The sequence below is a fragment of the Salvelinus alpinus genome, chromosome 3 (genome assembly GCF_045679555.1).
Source record: "Salvelinus alpinus chromosome 3, SLU_Salpinus.1, whole genome shotgun sequence".
Taxonomy (NCBI): Eukaryota; Metazoa; Chordata; class Actinopteri; order Salmoniformes; family Salmonidae; genus Salvelinus; species Salvelinus alpinus.
In genome coordinates, this window is record NC_092088.1 from 79,465,011 (window position 1) to 79,488,520 (window position 23,510).

Below are 23,510 nucleotides of genomic sequence, written 5' to 3' on the forward strand. Positions count from 1 at the left end.
CCTTCTTTGACACAGAGTTTCATCCCTACCTTCTCCTTTGACACAGGGTTTCATCCCTACCTTCTCCTTTGACATGGTACCGTACAGTGTGGTTGAGCATGATGATCAGCTTTAGTAAAATTTGATTTATTGATGTATGTGTGTACTGAATACGCCTAAATACACCTTTGCCAAAGGATAATTACACTTTTTGAATGACATTTACATACATACATTAGATATTTTCCTGTAAAGTGTAAAAGTTCCTTCATCTTTTGAATTTAAACACAATATTTGTGCTCCTTTCTGACGTTAAAGTACCAAAGAGACTGGGATATCGGTTTTGGAAGATCCATTTGTATCTGCAAGCCCTATTGGAAACTAAATGATGGTTCAAACTGGAGTGTTCCTCCTAGACCAGGCTGGGAGAGCAAGGTAAACATACTTCATCTGCTGGTAGGATAACGGAGAGTTGCTGATTAAGAATGCGTTCGTCGACGGGGGATCGCAGGCTACTAGAGTTATTGCAGCAGGAAACAGTGCCTGCTTCTTCCCAGGAGTCCCCTGAACCGAATAAAAACAAGTGATAGATTCAGACTTGGATTGGTAGATTAACACGCTGTACATCCGTCTGGATTACTGCAACTCGCTGTTGGCTGGGCTCCCTGCCTGTGCCATTAAACCCCTACAACTCATCCAGAACGCCGCAGCCCGTCTGGTGTTCAACCTTCCCAAGTTCTCTCACGTCACCCCGCTCCTCCGCTCTCTCCACTGGCTTCCAGTTGAAGCTCGCATCCGCTACAAGACCATGGTGCTTGCCTACGGAGCTGTGAGGGGAACGGCACCTCCGTACCTTCAGGCTCTGATCAGGCCCTACACCCAAACAAGGGCACTGCGTTCATCCACTTCTGGCCTGCTCGCCTCCCTACCTCTGAGGAAGTACAGTTCCCGCTCAGCCCAGTCAAAACTGTTCGCTGCTCTGGCACCCCAATGGTGGAACAAACTCCCTCACGACGCCAGGTCAGCGGAGTCAATCACCACCTTCCGGAGACACCTGAAACCCCACCTCTTTAAGGAATACCTAGGATAGGATAAAGTAATCCTCCTAACCCCCCCCTCCCCCTTAAAAGAGTTAGATGCACTATTGTAAAGTGGTTGTTCCACTGGATATCATAAGGTGAATGCACCAATTTGTAAGTCGCTCTGGATAAGAGCGTCTGCTAAATGACTTAAATGTAAAATGTAAATGTACATGGTATTTGGTCTAATTACTGTAAAAAATAATTTTGAAAAACCAACCAATGTTTTTTCTTTGATTGCCCTTCAATTGAGAGTAAAAGTTATGCAGACAGTTATGAACTTGTTATAGACATGGGTAATGAGGAATTCAGCTATAGGTATTTAGTTGTAATTACTGATCTGCTAACAATCTGACTGGAAAGCAGCACAATGACAGCCTTGCCATAGAGTTTATTTCCCATGTCCTTTCCGCATTCTGTGTTTGACATAACCCACAAAGAAACTCATTGCCCATCAGTATGAGCGAACTTTGGGAGATAACTGTGCATTTTGACTGGACAGAGAGGTACAAATCTCTTCCATAGCTTCTCCCTGGTCCACATGGAGGGGAACAACCTCTCTGCCTGTCATCTACTCCAGTATAAATCTAATTAAATCAAACTCTCTGACAGTCAACACAAGGCCCTAAAACAACACAGAACACACTTTCCCTCTCCCTCACCAAAGTTATCTGTCAGAGCAAAAAAAACAGCCACGTTCCCCAAACGTTGGCATTTGTTCCAGAGAAGCCCACTGCTAGCTGTCAAGTGGGATAAACGTTAAAACTGTTTCGGGCAGGCCCAGATAGCCACTGAAAGGGCCTTTCTGCCTGGTCTGCCTAATGGGGTTCCCGTGTTAAAAGCAAATGTGCTGCTGCAAAGGGTTCACTGCAAGATTTGTCATTTGTGAGATTTAATTTGTCCAAGAATGAGCACGGAATCAGAGGTCAATGGGCAGGAGAACAGGCCTGCTGACAGGTTGAGCCCTGAATCAGAGGTCAGTGGGCAGGAGAGCAGACCTGCTGACAGGGTAAGCCCTGAATCAGAGGCCAGTGTGCAGGAGAGCAGGGCATGCTGACAGGTTGATCCCTAAATCAGAGGTCAGTGGGCAGGAGAGCAGACCTGCTGACATGTTGAGCCCTGAATCAGAGATCAGTGGGCGGGAGAGCAGACCTCCTGACAGGTTGAGCCCTGAATCAGAGGTCAGTGGGCAGAAGAGCAGACCTGCTGACAGGTTGAGCCCTGAATCAGAGGCCAGTGTGCAGGAGAGCAGACCTGCTGACAGGTTGAGCCCTGAATCAGAGGCCAGTGGGCAGGAGAGCAGACCTCTTGACTGGTTGATCCCTGAATCAAAGGTCAGTGTGCAGGAGCGCAGACCTGCTGACAGGTTGAGCCCGGAATCAGAGGCCAGTGTGCAGGATAGGTTGATCCCTAAATCAGAGGTCAGTGGGCAGGAGAGCAGACCTCCTGACAGGTTGAGCCGTGAATCAGAGGTCAGTGGGCAGGAGCGCAGACCTGCTGACAGGTTGAGCCCGGAATCAGAGGCCAGTGTGCAGGATAGGTTGATCCCTAAATCAGAGGTCAGTGGGCAGGAGAGCAGACCTCCTGACAGGTTGAGCCGTGAATCAGACGTCAGTGGGCAGGAGCGCAGACCTGCTGACAGGTTGAGCCCGGAATCAGAGGCCAGTGTGCAGGAGAGCAGACCTGCTGACAGGTTGAGCCCTGAATCAGAGGTCAGTGTGCAGGAGAGCAGACCTCCTGATTGGTTGATCCCTGAATCAGAGGTCAGTGGGCAGGAGCGCAGACCTGCTGACAGGTTGAGCCCGGAATCAGAGGCCAGTGTGCAGGATAGGTTGATCCCTAAATCAGAGGTCAGTGTGCAGGAGAGCAGACCTGCTGACAGGTTGAACCCTGAATCAGAGATCAGTGGGCAGGAGAGTAGACCTGCTGACAGGTTGAGCCCTGAATCAGAGGTCAGTGGACAGGAGAGTAGACCTCCTGACTGGTTGAGCCATGAATCAGAGGTCAGTGGGCAGGAGAGTAGACCTGCTGACAGGTTGAGCCCTGAATCAGAGGTCAGTGGACAGGAGAGTAGACCTCCTGACTGGTTGAGCCATGAATCAGAGGTCAGTGGGCAGGAGAGCAGACCTGCTGACAGGTTGAGCGTTCACAGGGACTAATGAGAGCGCTCCACCAATTGAACAGAACAAAGTCAGACGGATTACATGGACTCATTTGTTGACTGGAGGCAATAACACCAGTCACTTAGACTCACATTTCCACCCTACGGTCGCCACTGGCCTGGCAAAGGCGCCCATTCAGAAAGCGCCATGTCGTCCTCTCGCCCCACACACATGCTGGCTCACATAGCAGCGGGCAACATTGATTTAGTGTCTCTTTCCACTTGGCTTGCAGCATTGTCATCATCCCTTTGGTGGGGAGCAGAGGAGGGGTTTCACTTTTTACTGAAGGCTTTTATCTGCCTTTTGTCCAATCACTGTTTGGATGTAGGGAACATGGGTTTTTAAAGCAAATTGCATAATGTGGATGAATTATAAGAATTAAAAAACAGAGCTGAATAAATTGTCACTTTGTCGACCTTAAAAACATTATTTCAAATCAAATCAAATTTTATTTGTTACACGCGCCAAAACAACAGGTGTAGACCTTACCGTGAAATGCTTGCTGACAAGTCCTCAACCAACAATGCAGTGTTAAGAAAATAGAGTTAAGAAAATATTTACTAAATAAACTAAAGTAAAAAAAGTAACACAATAAAATGTCAATAACGAGGCTATACAGGGGATACCGGTACCGAGTCAATGTACGGGGGTACAGGTTAGTCGAGGTAATTGAGGTAATTTATACATGTAGGTAGGGGTAAAGTGACTTTGCTTTCTGGTTAAAGCTAATTGGACAAGAACAGTGTGTGTGTGTGTGTGTGTGTGTGTGTGCGTGGGTGTTCGTTCCAGAGGAATGCTTGAGATATAGATGGGTTAGCTGACAACGTCACGAAAACGATGTGCGCACTTCAAAAGGGTGGAAGTCTGTGTATTGTTCTCAGTGGCGGTCGGTGACTTTTAAGATGAGGGAGGATGATTATTTTTTATGAGCATGGCCTTATTTCTATTTACATTTAAGTCATTTAGCAGACGCTCTTATCCAGAGCAACTTACAAATTGGAAAGTTCATACATATTCATCCTGGTCCCCCCGTGGGGAATGAACCCACAACCCTGGTGTTGCAAGCGCCATGCTCTACCAACTGAGCCACACGGGACCATTCTATTACAGCACATTGGATGACTGTCATTCATATTCCATTAACACAGCTCAATGTAACATCGATATGTTTAGGCTACTACATGATACTCGAATTTGACCTATACCCATCATGAGGTTGCTACAACCTAGCATATTAATTAAAGTTTACAATGAAGGTGCACAGGTCGAGAGAACTTTGAGTAATCAAGGTGACAGACATTGACACATACGATACAGCCTTGCACACTCTTGCCTGCATCTAGCTGATCTAGGGTGTAATCATTAGTCCAACAGTTGCAAATGAAAGTTTCTATTGAACAAATTCATATTTATCCCTGTTTCATTCAGTTTGCTTCCGTTTAAGAAATGTTTTTCAACAGAATCAGTGGAATGAATACACCCCTGATCACACAGTTCACTTTCATAGCAGCAACATAAAAACAGCATGATCACTTTGCTCGTTGTATAATTCCTTCTCGCAACCATCTACACGTTCTCCTCCTCTCAACTGTTCCCTTTGCATGTGGACTTCAGTGAACAACACATCAGCTGTCTATGACCAGGCGAAAAAAACGATCCTAGCCAAACCTTCATATCGTGACCACTAACTTCTACACACAGCCTACATCGTTGTCACATCATAGTCAACTAGAACTACTAGCACGAACGCATTAGTAAACCCGCTACAATCATGCAGTACAGTGTACAGTCAGCAAGCAGTATAGCAGTTACACCAGCAGGCACCGGTGGCAATAAATTAATAAAACCAAAAGCTTGCCTTGACTTGGAAGAGTTCCAGTGTTGAATAGCCATAGCCAGCTAGCTACATAGCATCCCTCTCTGTTTGAGACAGGAGCTTGAGTAGACTAAACTAGCTAGCTGCATTTTCTAGCAAACTGAAAGTTTAAAAAAGACAACCAAATATAGCTAGCTCTCATTCTCTCTCTCTCGCGCTATTCTCCTTAACTTTTTAAGAAATGTATTTGTTCCAAACTGTTCAACTATTGTCTTTCTCTAGCTTTGAGTCAACTATTCTCCACATTTTATGCACTGCAGTGCTAGCTAGCTGTAGATTATGCTTTCAGTACTAGATTCATTCTCTGATCCTTTGAGTGGGTGGACAACATGTCAGTTTATGCTGCAAGAGCTCTGATAGGTTGGAGGATGTCCTCCGGAAGTTGTCATAATTACTGTGTTAGCCTATGGAAGGGGGTGAGAACCATGAGCCACCTAGATTTTTTATTGAAGTCAATGTACCCAGAGGAGGACAGGAGCTAGCTGTCCTCCAGCTATACCATGGTGTTACCCTACAGAATTATGCTGAGGCAACTGTAGGCCTTCATTGCAAAACAGTGTGTTTTAATCAATTATTTGGTGGCGTGGATATATTTAGTACAGTTTTATCTAAAAGGGATAACTTTAAAGTTTCACTATTTAATTTTTTTTGAAATTCACTGAGGAGGATGGTCCTCCCCTTCCTCCTCTGAGGAGCCTCCACTGGTTGTTGTGATTCTGGATGGCCAGATAGCTAGCAACAATGACAAGAAACTGCCATGTGGGAAATTGGCAGTGGCTCGTTTCAGCTAGTTTCATCTTGTCCTTGATACCATATCTTGTTTTGTGGTGTTTTGACAGATGTCACGTCGATGTTAAAATGGCAAACATTTGTTAGCTTGCTAACCAACAACTGTATCTATGTATTTGAGAGACAAGTGATCATTGTGCAACTTTATTTTTGTTTTCAATAAGCATTGGAGACAAAATATAGTTTACATGTTGTCAACAATCTAAGCCAACCCTGTCTGTTTTGCCCCATAGTTGCGCACGCATTGCTTTTGTTGCTAAACAACCATTGAGTCTATTGTTCCCACTGACTGATGATGTCTGGGCAAAAGTTTTACTGAGGAAATGGATAGGGACCTAGAGGAAGCCCTTGCCAGTATCCACCCTCTATCTGCTAAATAGGGGAAGGGAAAGATAGATGCTAGTGTAAACAGTGGTACAGCAGTAAACCATCTGATTATACATGAAGCAAGGTAGGAAGTATTTACTTTACACCCACATGCTGATTGATTACTGTTGGATGAAATTATATCATTATGTTTTTGCCCATTGGTTTCATTTGCTGTTCACAAAAACAGATGAGAAAAGCAGAGAACTTCGTCGTCCAAATATGGAGCAGAATAGTTATTAGTTGGGTGGGTAGATGTCTACAAAATCACACTAGGGACTGGACTGTTTCCAAAACAGTCAGTGAATTATGTTAGAAGTATTCTGTCCTTACGATACGTAAGTATTACAGACAAGTGCAAGATTTTCTTTTCTTTAAAGACATCAAATGATTACCATGCACCTGCAATAAGCCTACTCAGATGTGCAAGTGGTTTTCCTCACACCGTGACTAGACCTGCCACGTTGGGTGCGCGAGCGTTGAAAAATAAATGTGCACATACATGTTATTCAATCATTTCATGCTCGCTGCTTGCGCGCATCAACAAGCGTCTGCATTGCCAAACGCTAACATACTGACCACACCACTCACGTCGCGTGAGCGAGTGTTGCAAAATATATGTACACATACATGTTATTCAATCATTGCACTCACACTGCTCGCAGGCGTCTGCGTGGCCAGGCGCTAAAATAGAAATTGGTTATATTTGTGACTGTGTGCTGCAAGTCCCGCCTTTCCCATCTCCTCATTGGTTTTTAGGAGCATATACCCACGTGGATGATTGAAAAATGAACTGAGGTCCACACTCCAGTCCAGTTGGTGATGATAATGCACCTTAAAGTTGGTTGCCAACCACCATATAAAGTCCAAAGAAGAAGAAGCCTGAAGGAGGAGAGATTACTAGAAACAAACTCCGTTTACCCTTTTATCTGTGGATTAATTGTCGGAGTAGAAGACCTTGTGCATTTCAGGTAAAATAACAACCGAATGTTTATGTCCCAGGACAAGTGAGATAGCAACAGCAAGATAGTGGTTAGAGTGTTGGGCCAGTAACCGAAACACCGAGCTGACAAGGTAAAAATATGTCATTCTGCCCCTGAACATGGCGGTTAACCCACTGTTCTTAGGCCGTCATTGTAAATAAGAATTTGTTCTTAACTGACTTGCCTAGTAAAATAAATTTAAAAAATTCAAAGCTAGCTAAATTGCCATAAATGTTTAATGCTTTTCGACCTGTCCCCAAATTAATATAGTTGGTTCGTTTTGATGTTTCAACCTGCATGTCCTGATTGCATCTGGTGTGGGTGAACAAAATCAACATGCGCGCAACGGCGTGCGCAGACGCACTCACGCGAGCGGTCTAGTCAGCATGTAAAGGTGCTGATAAACTGAAAAGGATGTGGGGCGATGAAACAACAGAAGCCATTCATTTTTAATGGAAGAGAAGAGAAGTGGGCGGGGACCATTGGGTGATACAAGCATGGGCGAGGGATCGTGAACAGGGCGAGACCTACATTTGGGAAAGGTGAACTGACCAATCGAAGCTCACTATAGCTTCCAGCCCCTACTAGATTGCACGGATGGGGTCAATTCTGAATTGAGTTATGAACTACTCTTCAATTCCAATTATATTCTTGAATTTGAATTGTCCACACCCCACATTTAATTTTTGTATTTTTTATTTCACCTTTATTTAACCAGGTAGGCAAGTTGAGAACAAGTTCTCATTTACAATTGCGACCTGGCCAAGATAAAGCAAAGCAGTTCGACACATACTCCATGTGTAACTTTGTGTTGTTGTAAAACAAACATACAGTCAATAATACAGTAGAAAAATAAGTCTATATACAATGTGAGCAAATGAGGTGAGATAAGGGAGGTAAAGGCAAAAAAGGCCATGGTGGCGAAGTAAATACAATATAGCAAGTAAAACACTGGAATGGTAGATTTGCAGTGGAAGAATGTGCAAAGTAGAAATATAAATAATGGGGTGCAAAGGAGCAAAATAAATAAATAAAAACATGAAGCAGAAGTTGAATTGAATTTGAATTAAAGGAAGTAGAATTTAATTAAATGAAATTACAATTGCTTTATGTATTCCACACATCACCACAGAAATGTTTAATGTTGAAACCTTTAATTTTTTAACTCATTCTCCTATAACAATTGTAAGTAATTCCAGTGGTCTAGAAATATTCCAAGATCATACTGTGGATTGTTTATAATAATTCATAATTCCCTTAATGTTTTGAAATATGAGATATATTTTATTTTCCAGAATGCATTACATCAAACACTGCAGTATGGAAGGGAACAATCTAACATCTTATGACAAAGAAAAATAAAATGGTATGTGTATTCTTTGCATTAATAAGTGACATATCCTTTTGACAAAAAATGTGTCAAATGAATGAGACTTTCAAGTTGAATTTGTTTGAATTCCTTTGAGTTAAACTCTACTTCCTATAAAAAAAAAAAATGTCTTACTGTCCGGTGTGGCAAAAAGTGTGCAGGTAAGGCCAATTGGGAGGTTGGTTAATCCTTGAGAGAGAGGTAGCCATAGGCCTGCCGGTTTTTATTTGGTTTTACAGTAGTTAACCTTTTTATTTGGTTTTACAGTAGTTAACCTCTTTATTTGGTTTTACAGTAGAAAACCTCTTTAGTTTGTTTTACAGTAGTTAAAAGCTTTAGTTTTACAGTAGTTGACCTCTTTAATTTTCAACCGGTCTATCTGAGTGTCTTTTTGTAAATATTTTGACCTCCCTAATCAATAATCCTCTGGTATAACCAACCCATGGGAGTCAGGTGGAGCTGGTCTAATCGACCCATGGGAGTCAGGTGGAGCTGGTCTAATCGACCCATGGGAGTCAGGTGGAGCTGGTCTAACCGACCCATGGGAGTCAGGATGAAGCTGGTCTAACCGACCTATGGGAGTCAGGTGGAGCTGGTCTAACTGACCCATGGGAGTCAGGATGAAGCTGGTCTAACCGACCCATGGGAGTCAGGTGGAGCTGGTCTAACCGACCCATGGGAGTCAGGTGGAGCTGGTCTAACCGACCCATGGGAGTCAGGATGGAGCTGGTCTAACCGACCCATGGGAGTCAGGACGGAGCTGGTCCTGGATCACGGTTAGTTCGCTGTCCTCAGGCACACACACACACATCCAACACGGTCCGTACATATACTTTCACGTTAATGCACACACCTAGTCAGGTTACAGAACAATTAGGCAAGCCTAAGGCTCCTAGACTCATCGAGGATAATGTAACAGTAGGTTTGTCCAATCGGTTCCGTAACACTAGCAATACCTAGCATGCTGTCGGTATGCTAGTAACCACATGGTGAGCCATTCGGGCGAAGCTAGAGTGGCTAGGTGATGCATCGCTGATAGTTAACATGGTTCTATTTGAGATGCTCGACACGATGCAAGTACCGCCTCTCCCATTTCCTTATTAGTTTTCCTGAAAACACAAACCCATGTGGGTGCTTGATCTAACTAGGTTTCCCTTTTTACTCTGGGTCAGTTCTACAACGACCCATCTAAAGGACCATAGTAAACACACACACCTTCAGCCGACGTATCACATTGCTTAGGGAATATATAGTTTGGAGAGTTTTCACACATTGGGAAGACGTCCCCTAGACATCAGATTAAAATGTTGATGTCTGGCCGACCATACAAACGATGTAGAACAGTAGAATTTAGAATGTAGGTATTCTAATAAAAGACGTCTTGCCAATGAGCAAACAATGTCTAAACTGCATCTTCCTGATGTATTCTATATATGTTGTGTCTATGTTGGGAAGACGAATGTGTGCTATCAGGCAAAATAACAACCCAATCTCTCAGGACAAACTGCTAGCAACAGCTAACTAACTAAATGTCTATGAAAGTTTAATGTGTGTTTCAACCTGCCCAGAAATTAATACAATCGTTTCAGTTGGTTTTGGTATATTAATCTGCGTGTCATGATCACGTCTGGTAGGGATAGACAAAATGATAATGCGCACGATGGCGCATGCGGACGCAAGCGTGGGCCGGTTTGGGCCGGTTTGGTCACAGTGTAAGAAGTCATTTTGCATTGATAATTTCTTGTTCACTTTCCCATAATGTAGATGTATTGATATTGTTAAAGTAGATCATAAATATGGTCTTCATGGTGGAGTGTCATTTTAGCTCCATCTAAACATCATGTAGTATCATGAAATAATCTGTAGCTCTGCATGTAAATGCTAAATGTGTGACTTTTTGTTACTTTTATCAACCGACAACCTAGACACCAGTGCTAATGGGACTATACCAATATTCCAATAAAATACGAATATAGCATTAACATTTCAGAAGTGCTCCTTGAAATAACCGTCCACCAGATTATTCATACAGCAGCAACAGTCCAGAGAGAGAGAATTCAGTTGGTGTTCAGGGTCAGAGTAGCTCTGGCTAGACCAGAATGGTAACTGTGGTCTAGTGTTGATGTTATGTCCTACAGTAGTTGGATTTTGGCACATAGAATAGGAACTTCCCTTTTCTGTGAGGATGTGTGAATTTCCAAGGAGCTCTGACCCAGGCTACTGTTGGAGCCGTCAGAGGACCTGGGATGAATGAGTGACACTGAGAAAAAATGGCCTCTGAGACAGACAAATGGCTCTCACTTTCACCTCTTTGACAGCACAGGATATAGTAGCAACAGACAAAGAGAAAGTGCATTTCATGGAAAAAGTCCACCGGAATAAAAACAAATGTTGTCCAACAAATAGAATACTGTTCTGTTTCAGAGACAAAACATAAATTCCAAAAGCATACGTTCTTAATTAAAAAGAGACCAGTGAAAGTGTTGTATTGTATTTTTGTATTTTCCTTTCTGCTGGAGCTGAGCTATGAGGATGAGGATAAGGCACTCTTGCCAATATTTACTGACTGAGTCAGGAAGTCCTGTTCAAGGTCATCATCATTCATTTGTTTTACAAGTCGCCTGACAATAATACAGTGAGACACTAATGCAGAGTAGTGTGAAAATGGACTCTAATCTAAACCCATTTATCATACTCAAGCATGTCAAATTGATATACAGCAGGAGTAAATAAACTGGAACATTACATACATTTGTTTCCCTTAATCTCATAAAGCACATATTAAGTATCAAAGAGTTCATGAAGTTTATGGACATGATCATTTCCAAAAACCTGCCAGTAAGTTCTGAAAGGATTTGCCTTTGTTTATCACCATTATAAACACTAAGTGAATTCATGTAATCACCATTATAAACCCTAACTGAATTCATGTAATCACCATTATAAACCCTAACTAAATTCATGTAATCAACATTATAAACTTATAACTGAATTAATGTAATCCCCATTATAAACGCTAACTGAATTCATGTAATCACCATTATAAACACTGAATTAATGTAATCGCCGCTATAAACCCTAACTGAATTCATGTAATCACCATTATAAACACTGAATTAATGTAATCGCCGCTATAAACCCTAACTGAATTCATGTAATCACCATTATAAACACTAAATTAATTCATGTAATCACCATTATAAACCCTAACTGAATTCATGTAATCACCATTATAACACTGAATTCATGTAATCACCATTATAACACTGAATTCATGTAATCACCTTTATAAACCCTACCTGAATCCATGTGATCACCATTATAAACACTAAGTGAATGAATGTCATTGGCATTATAAACAAATTAATTCATGTAATCACCGTTAAACACTGAATTGATGTAATCCCCATTATAAACACTACATTAATTCAAGTAATCACCATTATAAACCCTAACTGAATTCATGTAATCACTGTATACATGCTAACTGAATTCATGTAATCGCCGTTATAAAACCTAACTGAATTCATGTAATCACCGTTATAAACCCTAACTGAATTCATGTAATCACCGTTATAAACCCTTACTGAATTTATGTAATCACCGTTATAAACACTAAATGAATTCATGTAATCACCGTTATACACCCTAATCAGTAACTGAAAGGTTGCTGGATCGAATCCCCGAGCTGACAAGGTAAAAATCTGTCGTTCTGCCCTTGAGCAAGGCAGTTCCCTGGACCGGGTCTCCCTGCAGGGCGTTTCTTTCTGTCCCTGAGGAAGGTGACAGAGGGGAAGGGCTCCTACAGCCGACCCACACATTCCCCAGCCCCCCTGATCCCCAGTGCTGGTATCTCTGGGAATGACAGGAAGACGTATGACTGTAGTGTGCTTGCACTCATACATTAATTAATTTGTTTATAACTGTGATTACATGGATACACTTAGTGTCTTTAACAGTGATTACATTAATTCAGTTAAGGGAAACGTCAGTTGTACAACTGAATGCATTCAACTGAAATGTGTCTTCCGCATTTAACCCAACCCCTCTGAATCAGAGCGGTGCGGGGGTCTGCCATAATCGACATCCATGTCTTCGGCGCCCGGGGAACAGTGGGTTACGTGAAAGAATCGTGAGTTTGTGCCTTACCCTATAGGGTTAAAGATGCACTCCAGGATCTTACCCTATAGGGTTAAAGATGCACTCCAGTTATTACCCTATAGGGTTAAAGATGCACTCCAGGATATTACCCTATAGGGTTAAAGATGCACTCCAGCATATTACCCTATAGGGTTAAATATGCACTCCAGCATATTACCCTATAGGGTTAAATATGCACTCCAGTTATTACCCTATAGGGTTAAATATGCACTCCAGGATATTACCCTATAGGGTTAAAGATGCACTCCAGCATATTACCCTATAGGGTTATTACCAGGATATTATTAACATGTAGTACAAATTGGATTGGTAGCATATCATACGAGCATATCATGTATGTAGCATATCATACGAGCCTATCATGTAGCATATCATACGAGCCTATCATGTATGTCGCATATCATACGCCCTATCATGGATGTAGGATATCATATGAAAAGGATGACGTAGTACACATAAAATGGGGAACACTTTTGGCTCGTGAGCACTACTCTACTCTCCTCTGTGACCTGTGCTGTTCCTGCCCTCTCTCTACTCTCCTCTGTGACCTGTGCTGTTCCTGCCCTCTCCTCTACTCTACTCTCCTCTGTGACCTGTGCTGTTCCTGCCCTCTCCTCTACTCTCCTCTGTGACCTGTGCTGTTCCTGCCCTCTCCTCTACTCTACTCTCCTCTGTGACCTGTGCTGTTCCTGCCCTCTCCTCTACTCTACTCTCCTCTGTGACCTGTGCTGTTCCTGCCCTCTCCTCTACTCTACTCTCCTCTGTGACCTGTGCTGTTCCTGCCCTCTCCGATCTGACCTGTGCTGTTCCTGCCCCCTCCTCTCCTCTCTCCTCTCGTCTGTGACCTGTGCTGCTCCTGCCCCTCCTCTTCTCTCCCCTGTGACCTGTGCTGTTCCTGCCCCCTCCTCTCTTCTGTGACCTGTGCTGTTCCTGCCCCCTCCTCTCCTCTGTGACCTATATTGTTCCTGCCCCCTGCCCCTGCTCCACAGTGCTGTCCAAACAGACAGATAGACACACAGACAGCACTGCTGGAGGAAGAGGCTGGATCACAGTAGAAGGCCTGCCCAAATGATTAGTCAGGAACACAGACCATTTCCTTGGAATCAGTGCCCATTTCCTATTTGAGCGAGTTGAGAACGAGTCTCTCCTTACTCAGGCCATTTCCCTCTCATATCCTGAGCCAACCCTTTCCAACCGCCACGCTTGTTACCAACTTAACTGTTTCAACACCAGGGAACAATGTTGGACTCACTGTCTGGGGGCCCTGTTCCAAATCGCTGCCTGCACCCTCTCCTCCATTCTGTCTTGTCATTGGTTTTAAGCCACACTGACCACCACCAGGTGTATAGGTATTTAACTAACCAAAAATTATATGAAAGTCTATACTTGTTCATACACATTATATCTTCTCCACTTTTTCTAAACAGACATTTTAGGGTTCTAAATACATCTGGTAATTAAGGTGCATAACAGAACATACACTTTAGTTCCACATTTTTAAAACAAGAAGATGACGCCATGTAATAGATAGAGCCATAGAATTTCTAAGACAAATTGCATCATGTAGTTTCTTAAATATACTGTATATCCAATGCAATTGAAGTCTTTGATGTAATTAGGGGGTTCAAAGCAAAGCTGTAAAACCTATTGTTATTCTTGGATTTTTTTTCTTGACATGTAAATCCAGAATAGATTGGTAAAAAATATATATCATTTGGCACACAGAAACTAGAGGCCATGGGCTCTATTTTAACAAACCTAACAGCTCAAATAAACCAGAACAGCTCAAATAAACCAGAACAGCTCAAATAAACCAGAACAGCTCAAATAAACCAGAACAGCTCAAATAAGCAAAGAGAAACGACAGTCCATCATTACTACAAGGCAAGAAGGTCAGTCAATACAGAATATTTCAAGAACTTTTCAAGTTTCTTCAAGTGCAGTTGCAAAACCCATCAATCGCTATGATGAAACTGGCTATCATGAGGACCGCCACAGGAATGGAAGACCCAGAGTTACCTCTGATGTAGAGGATAAGTTCATTAGAGTTACCAGCCTCAGAAATTGCAGCCCAAATAAATAAAATCACAGAGTTCAAGTAACAGACACATCTCAACATCAACTGTACAGAGGAGACGGCGTGAATCAGGCCTTTATGGTCCAATTGCTGGAAAGAAACAACCACTAAAGGACACCAATAAGAAGAAGAGACTTGCTTGGGCCAAGAAACACGAGCAATGGACATTAGACCGGTGGAAATTTGTCCTTTGGTCTGGAGTCTAAATTTGAGATTTTTGGTTCCAACCACAGTGTCTTTGTGAGATGCGGAGTCGGTGAACGGATGATCTCCGCATGTGTATTTCCCACCGTAAAGCATGGAGGAGGAGGAATTATGGTTTGGGGGTGCTTTGTTGGTGACTGTCTCATGCAAATTAATATTAGATTTAAATTATGCAGACAAACAATGTGAAATATTGTGATTAGTATATCTGTATAATCACATATTGTTGTAGTGAAAAGTGTATATTTTATTCAGGAAATGTATAAACCGGAATCCTACCATATTACAGCTGTGAGAGTGTATTGAAGTATTTTGGAACACTAATGTGGAGTGTACCAACTTGGATTTAAATCATATACACAAACAGATTAACAAACATTGTGAAATATTTGTATTACAATGTTGGCATTGTCCAATATGAAAGAGCTGCGAAACAAGGGTATTTTCTAAGATTAAAATAAATAATTATAACTGAAACTAAATATTGGGATTATTATCTGCACTATTGCTGCCGTATTAGAAAACATGAACTGGAAGTACTTGGGCAGGGTTATAACTTACAGCACTAGACTAAACTTCACTTGCATCATCCTTGGGGTATTAAGAGATAAACGCTTTCACTGCTTGTTTTGTTATCCAACGGATCGTGTCCTTTCTGTCACCCTGTGAACCCCGTGCATTGCTGCTCGCAGCTATATTTGCAAAGTCACTTCAGTACACACAGTTCCAACTTGTTTTCTTTATATCAAAATGTATTTATTTTGATCTTAAAATTCCGCCAATAAAAGTTGTTTTGTTTTTATTCCTACTGGCCAAATAGAGAAAACAGCTCAGGATGGGAAAAAGCGGCTTGTCACTTGTTTATAGTTGGCAATGTGGACTGTCCGAGTGAGTCCTGGGAAAAAAAGTTGGGGAGCGTGGCCCACACGCTGGCCAGCGACAGCGAGCTGGCCCGATTGGGTTTATGAAGTGGAAAGTTTAATGAAGTAGCGAGCGAAGGAATGGTTGGGACAGTTCTCTCTGCACAGATGGCCCTTTGTAACTCCTGACACCGGCCAGCTGCTCCGGCTTCAAAATGATGGCGCTGGGGGGAGCGGGAAGAGGGCCCTGCCTTCTAAGCTTCCTACAGTGGCTGGGGCTGAACCCCTGACCCCTGGTGTCAGACAGGGCCACTGAATGTCTTCTCTCTTCTCAGTGGGTCTCCAGCCCCTGTCTATGGCGCCTCACTCTCACCACAGTGGCCTGCTCGAAGGGGAACCGCCCCCTTTGGCCACCCGGCCTCAGCCACACCACACCAGAGTGCTTCTGTTTGGTCACTTCTTTCTCTGAAAGACTAACTGGATGAAGGGTGTTCTCAGGCTGAAAATCAGACCGTTGTTGGATCTATTTTGATCTAAACTCAGTAAATGGCCAAAGGTTAATTTTCACTTTGAAAATACTGCTACAGAGTTTATGAATACATACTTTTCAAACATTGAATGTATTTCATATAAATGAAAAACATCCAAGACATACAAGAGCTATATTTGTTATTTGCTCCTACAGATGTGATACAGTATTATTGTATAAGGCATTGTCCCTCTTGGAGAGTAACTACGCCTTCTCCTATTTCTCCACCCCTCTGTGACATCTTGACATACAGGTAACTGACAAAATAATGGAAACATTTAAGTAAATGAAGGATATAAAGTATATTGAAAGTAGGTGCTTCCACATCGGTGTGGTTCCTGAGTTAATTAAGCAGTTGACATCCTATCATGCTTAGGGTCATTGATAAAAATGCTTGGCAGGCCATTATTTTGGCTACCATGTCTATGCCCACATAGGACGAGAGTTCACTGAATGGTTGATGAGCATGAAAACTATGTAAACCATATGCCAATGCCGTCTCAGTCACCAGATCTCAACCCAATTGAACACTTATGCGAGATTCTGGAGAGGTGCCTGAGACAGCGTTTTCCTCCACCTCAACAAAACACCAAATTATGAAATTTATTGTGGAAGAATGGTGTCACATCCCTCCACTAGCGTTCCAGACACTTGTAGAATTGATGTCAATGTGCATTGAAGCTGTTCTGGCTCGTGGTGGCCCAACGCCCTATTTAGACACTTTGTTGGCGGTTCCTGTATTTTTGGCATTTACCTGTATGTTTGTGTGTTTTTGTTTGCTTGTTTACTTTACTTTCCAGCCCAGTGTTTTGGTCCCGGACCAGCATTTTGATCCGGGCCCAGCGTTTTGGTCCCGGACCAGCATTTTGGTCCCGGCAAAGCAATTTGGTCCCGGCCCAGAATTTTGATCCCGGCTCAGCGTTTCAAATCAAATCAAATATTGGTCACAAATACATGGTTAGCAGATGTTATTGCGAGTGTAGCGAAATGCTTGTGCTTCTAGTTCCGAAAGTGCAGCAATATCTAACAATTCCACAACAACTATCTAATACACACAAATCTAAGTAAAGGAATGGAATAAGAATATATACATATACATATATGGATGAGCATTGACAGAGCGTCATGGGTAAGATGCAATAGATGGTATAAAATACAGTATATACAGTGGGGCAAAAAAGTATTTAGTCAGCCACCAATTGTGCAAGTTCTCCCACTTAAAAAGATGAGAGAGGCCTGTAATTTTCATCATAGGTACACTTCAACTATGACAGACAAAATTAGAAGAAAAAAAATCCAGAAAATCACATTGTAGGATTTTTTATGAATTTATTTGCAAATTATGGTGGAAAATAAGTATTTGGTCACCTACAAACAAGCAGGATTTCTGGCTCTCACAGACCTGTAACTTCTTCTTTAAGAGGCTCCTCTGTCCTCCACTCGTTACCTGTATTAATGGCACCTGTTTGAACTTGTTATCAGTATAAAAGACACCTGTCCACAACCTCAAACAGTCACACTCCAAACTCCACTATGGCCAAGACCAAAGAGCCGTCAAAGGACACCAGAAACAAAATTGTAGACCTGCACCAGGCTGGGAAGACTGAATATGCAATAGGTAAGCAGCTTGGTTTGAAGAAATCAACTGTGGGAGCAATTATTAGGAAATGGAAGACGTACAAGACCACTGATAATCTCCCTCGATCTGGGGCTCCACGCAAGAACTCACCCCGTGGGGTCAAAATGATCACAAGAACGGTGAGCAAAAATCCCAGAACCACACGGGGGGACCTAGTGAATGACCTGCAGAGAGCTGGGACCAAAGTAACAAACCCTACAATCAGTAACACACTACGCCGCCAGGGACTCAAATCCTGCAGTGCCAGACGTGTCCCCCTGCTTAAGCCAGTACATGTCCAGGCCCGTCTGAAGTTTTCTAGAGAGCATTTGGATGATCCAGAAGAAGATTGGGAGAATGTCATATGGTCATGTACTGGAGGGGGCTGAGCACGCACCCTTGTGGGGCCCCAGTGTTGAGGATCAGCGAAGTGGAGATGTTGTTTCCTACCTTCACCACCTGGGGGCGGCCGGTCAGGAAGTCCAGGACCCAATTGCACAGGGTGGGGGTGCACAGGGTGGGGCCTCAAGCTTAATGATGAGCTTGGAGGGTACTATGGTGTTGAATGCTGAGCTATAGTCACTGAACAGCATTTTACATAGGTATTCCTCTTGTCCAGATGGGATGGGGCAGTGTGCAGTGTGATGGCGATTTCATCGTCTGTGGACCTATAGTGGCAGTAAGCAAATTGAAGTGGGTCTAGGGTGACAGGTAAGGTGGAGGTGATATGATCCTTGACTAGTCTCTCAAAAGACAGAAGTGAGTGCTACGGAGCGATAGTCCTTTAGTTCCTTTGCCTTCTTGGGTACAGGAACAATGATGGCCATCTTGAAGCATGTGGGGACAGCAGACTGGGATAGGGAGAGATTGAATATGTCCGTAAACACACCCCCGCCCTTCTTCTTCCTGGACACATGTTTATTCCTGTCGGTGCGACGCACAAAGAATCCAGGTGGCTCTACCGACTCCGACAGCATATCCCGAGAGATCCATGTTTCCGTGAAACAGAGTATGTTGCAATACCTGATGTCTCTCTGGAAAGCAATGCTTGCCCTAATTTCGTCTACCTTGTTATCTAGAGATTGGACATTTGCGAGTAATATACTCTGAAGCAGTGGGTGGTGTGCGCGCCTCAGAAGTCTGACCAGAAGACCGCTTCTCCGGCGGTGTTGTTTTGGGTCAGCCTCTGGAATTAGTTCAAATGCCCTAGGTGGTTCGGACAAAGTATCTGCTTCGGGAAAGTTGTATTCCTGGTCGTAGTGCTGATAAGTTGATGTCGCAATGATATCAATAGTTCTTCCCGGCTGTATGTAATTACACTTAAGATTTTCTGGGCTAACAATGTAAGAAATAATACATAAAAAACTAAATACTAGAAGCGAGGCAGCCCTCTCTGTTTGGCGCCTTCTTTTGCATCCCGGCCCAGCGTTTTAGTCCCGGGCCCAGTGTTTTGATCCCGGGCCCAGTGTTTTGATCCCAGTCCAGCGTTTTGATCCCAGCCCAGTGTTTTGATCCCAGCCGAGCGTTTTGATCCCAGCCGAGCGTTTTGATCCCAGCCCAGTGTTTTGATCCCAGCCGAGCGTTTTGATCCCAGCCGAGCGTTTTGATCCAAGGCGAGCATTTTGATCCCAGCCCAGTGTTTTGATCCCAGTCCAGTGTTTTGATCCCAGCTGAGCATTTTGATCCCAGCCCAGTGTTTTGATCCCAGCCAAACGTTTTGATCCCAGCCCAGTGTTTTGATCCCAGCCCAGTTACATGTTTTTCTACACTCTGTTATTCCAACAGTAATCATGTCACTGACCCACAGAAGCCTGTTTTACCATGCACATGAAAGATAAAAGTATTTTCATTGCTTGTGGATGAACCGTACCACATACCAGATTCACTGGTAGCCTACTGTAGATTAAACTGTTTATTGGGTTGGAAAACATTCTGCAGTAGCCGCAGACACCGGTGACCATTTATTCAAATCAACCAGCATGTGTCAAACGTAAACCCCTCGACCCTGTCCAACTATAAATATATTACTCATCCTGTCTCACAACAGTTTAGGTATCCAAACCTGAACTAATACAGTTACAGGGGTTTAGGGGCCTTATAGACACATTTCAATGTCACATGCACAAGTACAGTGAAATGGCTTTCTTGCACGCTCTAAACCAAACAATGCAGTAATCAATAAATAATTCCCATTATATTGCTGACTTCCCAATATGTTCTGTAGAAATGTTTTCACTATATGAAAGTGCCTTCAGGAAGTTTTTTTGAACAAAGGCTTTTCGGCATTGTTCACAATCCAGCATTAAGTTCTGTTCTATTTCATCCCATGATGAAACATCACTTCACAGCATACACCTATGACGAAACATCACCTCACAGTATACACCTATGACGAAACATCACCTCACAGTATACACCTATGACGAAACATCACCTCACAGTATACACCTATGACGAAACATCACCTCACAGTATACACCTATGACGAAACATCACCTCACAGTATACACCTATGACGAAACATCACCTCACAGTATACACCTATGATGAAACATCACCTCACAGCATACACCTATGACGAAACATCACCTCACAGTATACACCTATGACGAAACATCACCTCACAGTATACACCTATGACGAAACATCACTTCACAGTATACACCTATGACGAAACATCACCTCACAGCATACACCTATGACGAAACATCACCTCACAGTATACACCTATGACGAAACATCACCTCACAGTATACACCTATGACGAAACATCACCTCACAGTATACATCTATGACGAAACATCACCTCACAGTATACATCTATGACGAAACATCACATCACACACCTATAACCAAAAGAAGTGCTCCTCTCCTATGTCTCCACAATGTTTTCTGTATTTTAAATATCAGTAACAATTGAAAACAACAGGTAACTCATAGCAAACAGGTCAGGGTCAGGGATGATAATCCCCTATTCCTTATCAGGGGATAGTTTGGAGAACTGTGTAAACGACTCAGGTTTCTGCCCACACCCAGCCCACTGACAGACAGACACATCAGAAACGGTAGGTTGGCGGATGATGTCCGTAAATAGTTGCTACTTGAATTAGTGCACAGACAGATACAGGTCTGGGATGTGGTGTCAAACCCACAGCTGCCTATTCGGGGGACTGTAACAGGGATTGTAACAAGGACTGTAACGGGGATTGTAAAGTGAGAGAGGACAGAGAAAGAGAAATGCATCCCAAAAGAGATTTTTTGTTGTTGTTGGGACAACACAAACCTCAAGCTGGCTGCAACACAAACCTCAAGCTGGCTGCAACACAAACCTCAAGCTGGCTGCAACACAAATAATTCTAGAAATACAGCCATGAAACAAACTAGAGAAATGCACTACATTTCACATAAAACACCAATAAAACAGCATACCCATACATATTGTTATCTCTACCCCATCATGGCTTCACAGTTTGTACCAAAAGCCTACAATCCGCATTGTAGAAGGCAGCTATAGAAATGGCTAACACAGATCGTCAGGCAAATGCTTTGGCCATGTTGCTCTGCTCTGCCCTCAGAAGGGTCTGCCTTCCTCCCTGAGAATGGCCACAGAAACACTGGGAGTTTCTAGTGACAGCTGGTTGGCTGCATCCCTTCCTGCAGACCCCATCATCTTCTCGCTGGGCCCAGGGTAAATGAGTGATTCCAGAGGTCAAAGGTAGCACTCCCTTTCCCAGGAGTCCACCCAGCCCGAACAACATTCCCTTGAAACAGGAAGGGAGGGCATTGTCCATATGTTGTCTTCAATCACAGGGCGCCCCAGAGGTGCTTCAGCAGCTCAGTGACAAAGTGGGCCCACTGTTCCAAACAGGACTGTGAAACTGTTCCAGAGGCCGAAGAAACTGGAATGAGCTGTAAAATTAAGCCTGCCAGCCCACCCCTAACGCAGCAGCACAGACACTCAGCAGAGAGAACAGGGTTTACATCAAAGTCGAACTTATCACAGCCCTCGTTACCACACTGTGGAGGAACAGGCGAAAGGGGAGGTCGTCACTGACAGGCCGGACAGCACATCAAGGTGTTTATTGCTTATACCGATACTAACTATAAACAACTCCCATTTTACAGCTGCCCCAAAATTAACACGCATTTAACACACTGAGGAATATAGTGTATACTAAAAAGAAATTTGATTAAACAGTGGACATTACAGTACAGGTGGTATTCAGTTATATCATGCTGCTGCTAAAGTCCAGGATTCAGTCCATAAGGTCTAAACTGACACCGGAGTGAATTTCACACTAACTGATACAGGCTGCAGAACTAAAGGGGTGAAGTGGCCACCAGTGCTGAACAAAACATCTGCAGTCTTCCCTGCTGAGGGGGACCTTGTGCAAAGATTCTTTGTAAGTGTTGGCTGTGCAGGGTTACTGGACCTGTCTGTGCAGCCAGTCACTTACCTCACTCAAGCATGTGGTGCACAACCGGAGAGCAGCTGTAGCCAGCTGTTGGTCGAAGCAGTGAGTGGTGACTACTGGAGAACCCCTGTCTAGGTCCTGTAGGTGACTACTGGAGAACCCCTATCTAGGTCCTGTGGGTGACTACTGGAGAACCCCTGTCTAGGTCCTGTGGGTGACTACTGGAGAACCCCTGTCTAGGTCCTGTGGGTGACTACTGGAGAACCCCTGTCTAGGTCCTGTGGGTGACTACTGGAGAACCCCTGTCTAGGTCCTGTGGGTGACTACTGGAGAACCCCTGTCTAGGTCCTGTGGGTGACTACTGGAGAACCCCTGTCTAGGTCCTGTGGGTGACTACTGGAGAACCCCTGTCTAGGTCCTGTGGGTGACTACTGGAGAACCCCTGTCTAGGTCCTGTGGGTGACTACTGGAGAACCCCTGTCTAGGTCCTGTGGGTGACTACTGGAGAACCTGTCTAGGTCCTGTAGGTGACTACTGGAGAACCCCTGTCTAGGTCCTGTGGGTGACTACTGGAGAACCCCTGTCGAGGTCCTGTGGGTGACTACTGGAGAACCCCTGTCGAGGTCCTGTGGGTGACTACTGGAGAACCCCTGTCGAGGTCCTGTGGGTGACTACTGGAGAACCCCTGTCGAGGTCCTGTGGGTGACTACTGGAGAACCCCTGTCTAGGTCCTGTGGGTGACTACTGGAGAACCCCTGTCTAGGTCCTGTGGGTGACTACTGGAGAACCCCTGTCTAGGTCCTGTGGGTGACTACTGGAGAACCTGTCTAGGTCCTGTGGGTGACTACTGGAGAACCCCTGTCTAGATCCTGTGGGTGACTACTGGAGAACCCCTGTCTAGATCCTGTGGGTGACTACTGGAGAACCCCTGTCTAGATCCTGTGGGTGACTACTGGAGAACCCCTGTCTAGATCCTGTGGGTGACTACTGGAGAACCCCTGTCTAGATCCTGTGGGTGACTACTGGAGAACCCCTGTCTAGGT